Here is a 9,614-nt window from a genome sequence, read left to right on the forward strand (position 1 = left end):
TTTGTTGGTACCAAATTTTGTAATGATTTATATAATGTAATGTCTACTTATTTTCATATTATGCATTTTAATATGTTTACAAATTATAACATTCTCGAGGGCCTTCAAAAAGACTTTTTAAGATTAAAAGGGGTTTTTTGAATTTGTAATGATATGTTTAGTTGCTAAGTGAATGAGTCATGCAATTCATATTCATACTATACCAACCTTTAACCTACCAATATTAATTTATTGGTTACAAACAAACAAAACCACTCAGCAAAAAATCAAATACAATGGTTCTCCTTTGATTACATCAAACTAGGATACGTGTCCATTCTTTCTACAACTAAAAAATAAAAAATGGGAAAAAATTCCCATTTTTTTTAATTCACATGGAACCCCCCAACCTCACTTTCAGTGAGACAAAAGGATATTTTTAAGTATACTATGAACTAATTTGCTGTTCACCTTTAGATACTACCATGTGGCAATATTAGCTTTCTCAAAAAAAAAAAAAAAAAAAAGTGGTATTATTAGTTTAATTAGTGAAGGCATATGATATTTGAACTTTATTTTGAACTTCGTTTTTTAGCTGGATTTATGTTTGAACTTGAAATACAAGAAAGGAAGAGATTCTCTAGGAAAGGTTTAATTTATTTTAGGTTAAAGCATGAAACATTGATTATAGTAGCTTTATCTCTCCTCTTTAATTTTGGGAGGATCAATGGATTGTACCATTATAGAAAGGGAGAACAAGGAGGTGCTTCTTGTATACATAAAGGGTATTTCTCACTGGAGTATTGCAGAGATGATTATAAATATTTTGGATTTTATAACGTGTTTTGAATCATACTTTCTCTTTTTCTTTTATATATAGAGTGGGCAATGTTCCAGCCCATTTTTTAGCCCAATGGGCTGCTTTTGTTAATTGGGTAGGGTCATTTCTCATCTCTAGTGTCTCTCTCTTGATTACTTAGGTTGTGAAGAAAAATGATGCCAGACTTTTCCTTTTTTTATACTCTAATGTTCATAAATAAAATTTTTATTCAGTAAAAAGAAAAAAAAAAGCACAATATATTGAACCTTTGGAAATCAATTTCCAAGTGATGATATTTAAAGAGCCATTTTTAGGTGTTAACTGATAATTATGTTCATACTTCATAGGTAAGTACGAAAGCTTAAATATAAGAAAGTTTCCTTGTCATTGATTTCCAACCAAACCTATACAGTACTAATGTCTCCTTGTCCTTTTTGCGGTGAGCATAAGAGGCCAGAGAGGTCAGTATCTTTGTTACTTATTTTATAACGTATATATGATGTTGCGATGACTCAGCATTAGACATTTGTTATGTTGTGAAAACCCTATATACCCTTCGTAGGGGTGTACAAAAAACCCACCGACCCGCCAAACCCAACCCAACTCAACCCGACCTGCCGGGTTGGGTCGGTTTTTAAGGCTTGGTGGGTTGGGTTGGGTTACAAAAAAAATTTTTATGGCGGGTTGGTTTGGGTTTGGGTCATAAAATTACAAACCCGCCAAACCCAACCCGACCTACCCATATTTAATATATATTTAAAATATATTTTTATATTTAATAATTTTTTTAAAAAATCAATTGTAGGGCACTTATGTGTGTGTATATATATATATTTAAATATATATTATATATTTAATAATTAAAAAAAAACAGTTGTAGAGCAGCATTTCCTTAATTCCTCCTACTAATACTAATTTAATATATATATATATATAATATTATATAATTAATAAATTTTTTTAAATAGCCAGTTCTTCCTATCTTATATAAAAACCAATTAGTTCACACAAATTCTAATAAATTACTATTGTTGTTTAGTCATTAGTGTTGTTTGCCTTTAAGGAGTTGTATTGATATTAATCTTTAGGTTTTTTTAATATTTTAATATATTTTTTTTTTCTACTCAATTTAATAATAATAAAAAAAAATTTCAAACCCATAGGTTCAACCCGACCCAACCCAACCCATGTGGGTTGGGTTGGGTTGGGTTGGTTGGACTTATGTGATGGGTTGGGTTGGGTTGGGTTTTTTTTGACCCACCATAGTGGGTTGGATCAAAAAATCCCTTCAACCCGACCCAACCCGACCCATGCACACACCTAACCCTTCGAAAGAGAGGGACGTAGCTGCCGTATGTACCTTTGGGCCATTTTGAGACATCTGCCCTAGTCATAGGAGTACGTGTCAATCCTAATAAGTTTAATAATATAAATTTTTTAATAATTTTTTTAAACTATTGACATAAATATGACTAGGCTGTTAGGAATGTATTGCGAGGAAATTGCAGTAATTTTTTTTTTTGAGGGAGTTTTTATAAAGAAATAAAAAACTGCAATTTTTTTAATAAAAAAAATTGCAATTCTGATATAGTTTTTTGTTTTTAAATTTTGTTAAATTATAGTTCTATCCTCATTTTTTATTTTTTAAGAGCCAAAATATCTAATTAAATTGAGGTATTTTGATAATTCGGAAAAGTGATAACTAACTTTTCAAATTTTCTTAATATATATAGAGATAAAAGCGGTATATATAGTAAATTTATGCAATAATGATATCATTTTAATCACAACTTATCACCATAATTTTATAGCTGCCTGCATGGCAAAATTTTTAAATCCCCTCATCTGTTGTAAAAAGAAAACATAATTATTTAATAAATCGTGAAAAGAGATGTGGGAAAAAAATTTTGTCTGACATTAATATTGCTTGTGTCAAACCCATTAACTTTTCTCATATATAAATTGTATCAACATTAATCGTGTCAATTTTATCAAGAACCTTAAGAAAACAAAGGTACTGAAAAAATCGTATCCCATTACACGTGTCAACTGCCAATCCTCTAAAAACTATGGGTTATTTCTTATAATATATATATATATATATATATAAATGCTTATAGACAGCAACCTTAGCTCATTAAACTCTGCTCACTGGTGGTGTAAAACACAATGCTTTGATAGACGTAAATAAATGTAATTAGCTAATCTTGCTGTCACAACAAGGACCAGTGTGACTAGATTATTGTGTGACAAGTATATAGTATAGTACTATATAGTAGTATATATATTGGAAATGATAAAATGTGACTACATATGTAATTAATAGTCCTACTTCTATATTTTACTCTAGGGCCAAGACACCTGAACTACGAGGTGATATATGGGGCATCATTATGTGAGGTGGAGATATGTGAAACTGTTATGCACAGTTTCAAATTATGGTTTTCTGCTATCATATTTCATATATTTATGAGGTTGAAGATAATTTTTTTTTAATTGGGTTTCTAGAAGGGCAAATATCTGAGTTCACACATTCGCGAAATGGCCTTTATTCAACAATCTATATGGTTCTTTTGATTTGGGCAATGACCCTCTCTGTATTGTATGTGTATCTGTAATCAGATTGAAAGCTGATTTGATCTCTTTATAATTAGTTTTGCTTTTGAATAAAAATTTACCGGTTCATTTGAAAAACAAAAGGTAATATTTTTTTGTCTATGATGATGATAATGTCATACGACTAGCTTATATGATTCTTTTCCCCCGGCTCATGGTGTGAACTCAACTCATAGATCATATTGGGTTTTGAGCAACATAAAACAAAAGAGTACAAACTTTAACGTAGCCACGAAGATAAAGATAATAATCAAAAGTCTAGTGGGGCTTATATAATAATTTATTTTCCCTTGTTTATCAGAAAAAAATGACTTAGTTTCCTTTATCCCTAGTGTGAACACATAGATTGTATTGGGCTTTGAGCATTGTAAAATAATTAAATAAAAGAGGTGATAGAATAATACCAACCTTCCTCGTACCATGTTGATTCGTTGGAAATTGCCACTATGTTTAAAATTGGGGTGTGCATGGGTTGGGTTGGGTTGGGTCGGGTTGAGGGGATTTTTTGACCCAACCCATCATGGTGGGTCAAAAAAAAATTCAACCCAACCCAACCCAACCCATCACATAAGTCCAACCCAACCTAACCCAACCCAACCCAACCCACATGGGTCGGGTTGAACCCATGGGTTTGAAATTTTTTTTTATTATTATTAAATTGAGTAGAATAAAAAAATATATTAATATATTAAAAAAACCTAAAGATTAGTATCAATGTAACTCCTTAAAGGCAAACAACACTAATGACTAAACAACAATAGTAATTTATTAGGATTTGTGTGAACTAATTGGCTTTTATATAGGATAGGAAGAACTGGCTATTTAAAAAAATTTATTAATTATATAATATATTATATATATATTAAATTAGTATTAATAGGAGGAACCGAGGAAATGCTGCTCTACAACTGTTTTTTTTTTAAATTATTAAATATATAATATATTTTTATATATATATATATATATATAAGTGCCCTACAATTGATTTAAAAAAAATTATTAAATATAAAAATATATTTTAAATATATATTAAATATGGGTGGGTCGGGTTGGGTTTGGCGGGTTTGTAATTTTATGACCCAAACCCAACCCAACCCGCCATAAAAAAATTTTTTGTAACCCAACCCAACCCACCAAGCCTTAAAAACTGACCCAACCCGACGGGTCGGGTTGGGTTGGGTCGGGTTTGGCGGGTCGGTGGGTTTTCTGCACACCCCTAGTTTAAAACTTTAAAGCTAAAAGGTAGATAGAAAATAAGAGAAATATATAAGTGGTTGTAGTGGTCTTTTATTTTTATTTTTAAGATACACTTTAGTTATAGTTTTTTTTAGATTTTTTAGGTGTAGTACATTATGCTATTGAATTAAAATTTAATATATAATTGCATTAAAATTAATAATTATTCCTAAAAATGATAACATTATTTTTTATTTTAAAAAATTTAACGAATATTTTAAAGATATTAGTTTAAGAAATATTTTTAAAATTTTTTGTGGGAATATGAAATATAACTAACATTTTTAACATATTTTTATTTTTCTTATTAAAATTGTATTAAAACTTTCTTAAAATTGTTCATTAGTAAATGTCCTAAGAACACCGATTAACTAATTTTTTTTTTTTTTTTTTTTTTTGTATTTTATTAGTCAATACAGTTGTAGAGGCCTTTTTTGTGTATGGTGTGTCAGGCTGGGCTGCCTTCTGCGGTGATGGGCCCGAATGTTTCTGAGTAAGGGAGTTGGGGCCGGTTCAATTGTAACTCAACTTGGGCCGGTTTGTGCACAAACTTATGCCTTGTCTGCCAGGAGTAAACTTACGGCAAATAGCACTGTTGCAGACGAGTTACGACAGACAGATATGATAATAATAACCAAAACAAAGACTATTTAAATAAATGGCTATGTAATCCCTACTTATAAAGCATGATTACAGTCATGATAATGTCAACCACAGAGAAAGTAAATAAAATAATATGAACTAATCAAATGGGCATAAATCAAGTTTTTAAATTTAGTCTGCCGAAGCAAAGCCAAAGAGGGGAGAACGCCTCTTCTCAATGCAAATAATCTCCCAGGAAAAGGATCCTACCGTGGGAATTAATGGTTTTGAGGGAGTCGGACCTGAATGGTTATTGCCCTAAAAAGGAGTCATTGTTTACATTTTGGAAGAGAGCAAGATTTGAAGGGGGAGTGAGGGAAACCGATCTATCGTGCATGCCCACTGTATTACCTCTCATTCTTCCTTAATTTTCTCTCTTTTTTTCTCTGTTTTATTTCTTATCTTTTTTCCTCTTCTTTTTACTCTGTTTTTCTTTCTACTCCGTAAATGCTCTATTTTTCGATCCCCTTTTCAGGGCACGGCAAGGGCCCTTTTATAGTGCCTGCTGTGACCAATGTTTTACCGTTTTGCTCCTTAACTGCCTTTGTCTAGTCTGGGCGTACTTGCCGACCACTAGGTCTGTGCGACATTCACCCTTGCCAGACAGAGACAGGTTTGTTTCGTTCTTTAGTATACCGTAACACTTCTTTCCTACCACGGTATAAATGCTTTCTCTCTCTACTCTCAGGGCATGCACCCAACGGTTCCCTCTCAAACTTGTCTCTTTTGGGTGGTCTATCATCCTAGCAGGATGTACCTCCCAAAAGGGCTTGGGTAGGAGCCGCAAAATAGATCTTTTCCCCTCTCCCCACCACCAAACCATACCCCCTTTACCTCTTACCTCTGGCCCATGGCCCCACCACGTCCTATATTGGTTGGGTATAGGCTGGTGGTGCCTGGGCCTTGCGCGTGCTTTCCTTTCAGATATGTCCAAGAGTCTACCTGCTGCTCATACGTCTGCTGTGATCTAGAGACTCTCCGTCTGTGTTTCCTGACCTTTCATGTGGGCTTTTCTTTGGTTTCCTGCTCCATTCAGGAGCTGGGCTTTGTATGATGATGGGCCTTACATTTCTTTGGCCCACTCTTGATTTTCTTTATTTCTTGCAACGTTGAACTGTTATTCCTGTCGTAATAACTTAATCCTACTGGACCTCTTTTGGGCCAGCCGTTTATCCCTTTTCTCAGTGGCCTGTCATGGGCACTGTTTTGCTTTTACTCATGGGCTCCTATGTCCCTTTGGGCTTTCCTTTGGGCATCCACGGCCCGATTGCTTTCTTTGGGCTTCCTCGACCTGTTTGCTAATTCCACACTCCCATGGGCTTTTTACTAACTTCATTAGGTTTTCCCGGCCCAATAACCTTATTCTCATCCTTGGGGTTCATGGGCCTGCCATAAACCCCTTACTCTCTTAGTTTGCATTGCCTTGGGCCTGCAGTGGCTCTTTCTCACTTTTCTACCTCATACACTGCCCATGGGATACTATTTCTTTCTTTCCTGGCTTCTTTGAGCCCGCTTGCCTCTTCAAGACCCATTTATTTATTTGTTGGGCTTGTGATCCATTATTCCTACCGCTTAGGCCTAATGAGTTTTTGCTATCTATTTTGTCAATTCTTTGTTGCCCTCATTATTGGGCTTTCTTTCTGTCTGCCTAGGCTTCCACAAATGGCCCTCAACAACAGTTATGTGTTAAAATTTAATTAGAAAAACTAAATGTATAACACCTAACAAACTATTTTTCTTATAAAATAAAAACAGTTTTTAAATTTTCTCTCATAGCACTATTAGTTACTACTTACTCGCACTACTGAAAAAAATTCTAGTGGGAAAGAAGAAATAAAAATTAAGCTTTGGTAGTATCCAGGGGCGGAGCCAAAAGTTTTTATTTGGAGGGGCTGATTTGTGTTGCTAATTTATTAGTCTATACAAACTTTTATACACATACACAAACACATGTATCTATACACACACACACAAAATTAAATGTTTCATAGAATTAAATTAATCTTTCACCATCTTCCATAGTGAAATCTTTACAATTTTCATTTTCAATATAAGTTACCAAATTGTCTACCGTTGTGAGTAAAAAAATTTCAATTGAATTTGTAGGGACTGAAATTGGATTGGATCCAAAATAGGATTGGGTTTTAGTCCAAGCAGCCCAAGCAATAAATTTGTAGAGCGTGGATGAAAGAACTAGATCTATTCCAGAAGAAAAAACGATTAAATTTGATAATTTAAGACTGGTAGACACAAGTAGGATAAGAAAATTTGTCCTCGGAGTAACTCTAAGAGTTTATCTTCTATTAGCTTGTTTGAACAATAATATTATACAAGAGTTCGCCGTCTTGTTCTCAAAAGAAAAGATCTTTTTCTCTTTTTCTCAATCTCCATTCTTAGTACATCTTTCCATGTTATATACTACAATCTTGGTATCATTCCTACCACACACGTGTAGGTTAAATTCGGGGAACTCCTTCCTGTCCCATCCAGCACCTCCCAGATCTATCAATTAGTAGCTGTAAGGTTGCTTGATCACTGTTTAGACATCACTTCCACATTAATACGGCCAGAGAGTTGGTTGGGAGTCATTTAATGCAGAGGTAACAGCTTTTTGAAGATATTTGTTGCCCTTCTCTTTTCTTATCCCTTGTCCAATGTTTAACTCTTAGTGGTAATGTAACTTCGAAGAATATCCATGATGATATGACACTCTTACTGACCATGGACACTTATTGCCGAGATGGCTTTTATCCTCAGACACTCATTGGACTTATCTCGTATTATCTCTACTCTTCTCTTTACTCCGTTCTCCTTATAACCTTATCTGGATCTCCTTGGATGGTCTAATGTCCTCGGATCGAGCCATAGGCTCAGTTAACAATGCCTTAACAGTACCTCCTGATTAATTGGCTTCCACAGAATTAATAAAGTGTTCAAAAACATAAATAATCCAAAATTTTAAAAAATATGAGAACACATTTTACCATAAAAAATGAATTTGAGAAACAATACGTTCTCTATAAATACTAGACAAATTGGACAACTTTTTTTAAGAACATTATTGGACCAACTCAAATTAAATATTTCTATATAGTAAAAAACAAAATTTCAAAAAGAGGGGGGGGGGGTGGGCGGGCATGGCCCCCACACCCTAACAGCTCCGCCCCTGGTAGTACCGAAATATACAGCAGCAACTAGCAAGAGATTCCATATATTGTACTATAAGGCCATGCCAAAAACGATTGTCTATGAAAATCAAAGTACAACATTTTTATTTTTTACGATTGCATGTTTGTCGTTATAAAGCTGTAAACAAATCAAGCCAGGTTGAGCACTAATATGTTGAAGTTTGGATTATTTATTTTATAATCAAATTTGAACCAAGATCCCACTACAAAAAACGCGACTTTAAGCCGTATTTTTTAGCCGCGTTTTTGCAAAACGCGGCTAAAGCTTTTCTTTGAGCCGCGTTTTTCATGAACGCGGCTCAAAGGAAAGGCTTGAGCCGCGTTTTTGGAAAAACGCGGCTCAAAGGGAAGGCTGGAGCCGCGTTTCTGGAAAAACGCGGCTCCAGCCTTTCCTTTGAGCCGCGTTCATGAAAAACGCGGCTCAAAGGAAAAGCTATAGCCGCGTTTTGTAAAAACGCGGCTAAAAAACGCGTTTTTGAGCCGCGAATGCGTTTTGTGATTTAAAACTGCGGCTACGGGTCACCTTTAGCCGCGTTTTTACATTGAAAAAACACAGCTACAGGTTACCTATAGCCGCGTTTTCTGAAAACGCGGCTATAGGTAGCGCTTAAAAAAAAAAAAAAAAATTTTCCTAAGCTTCCCACGTACACAACCTTTCACACCTGCACCCCACTTTCCCACCTACTCCCACTTGCTCTCTTTTCTTCCTTTTCCCTTTCTTTCTTCATTCATCAGATGGTTCGTTCTTTCTTCTTTTTTTTTTTTTTCTTTTTCTTTCTTCCTTCTTCACATCTGGGTAAGTCTTCTTCTTTTTTTTTTTTTTTTTTTCCTTCCTTCTCCACATCCAGGTAACTCTTTTCTCTTTTCTCTTTTCTTTTCTTTTTTTTTCCTTTTTCTTTCTTCCTTCACATCTGGGTACTGCGTTTTTTTTTTTTTTTTTTTTTGTTCCTTTTTCTTTCTTCCTTCTTCACAGGCTTGTGTTCTTTTTTGATTCTGAGCTTGTGCTTTTGTTTTATTGAATGGAATTAGTGTTAGATTTGGTTGGTTTTGTTGAATGAGAGGAGATTCATGGGTTTGTTTTATATTTTGGAACACGTTTTGTTTGATTTTGAATTTTTTCGTTGTGTTTGTAT

The sequence above is a fragment of the Quercus robur genome, chromosome 4 (assembly GCF_932294415.1).
Source record: "Quercus robur chromosome 4, dhQueRobu3.1, whole genome shotgun sequence".
NCBI classification, from domain to species: domain Eukaryota; kingdom Viridiplantae; phylum Streptophyta; class Magnoliopsida; order Fagales; family Fagaceae; genus Quercus; species Quercus robur.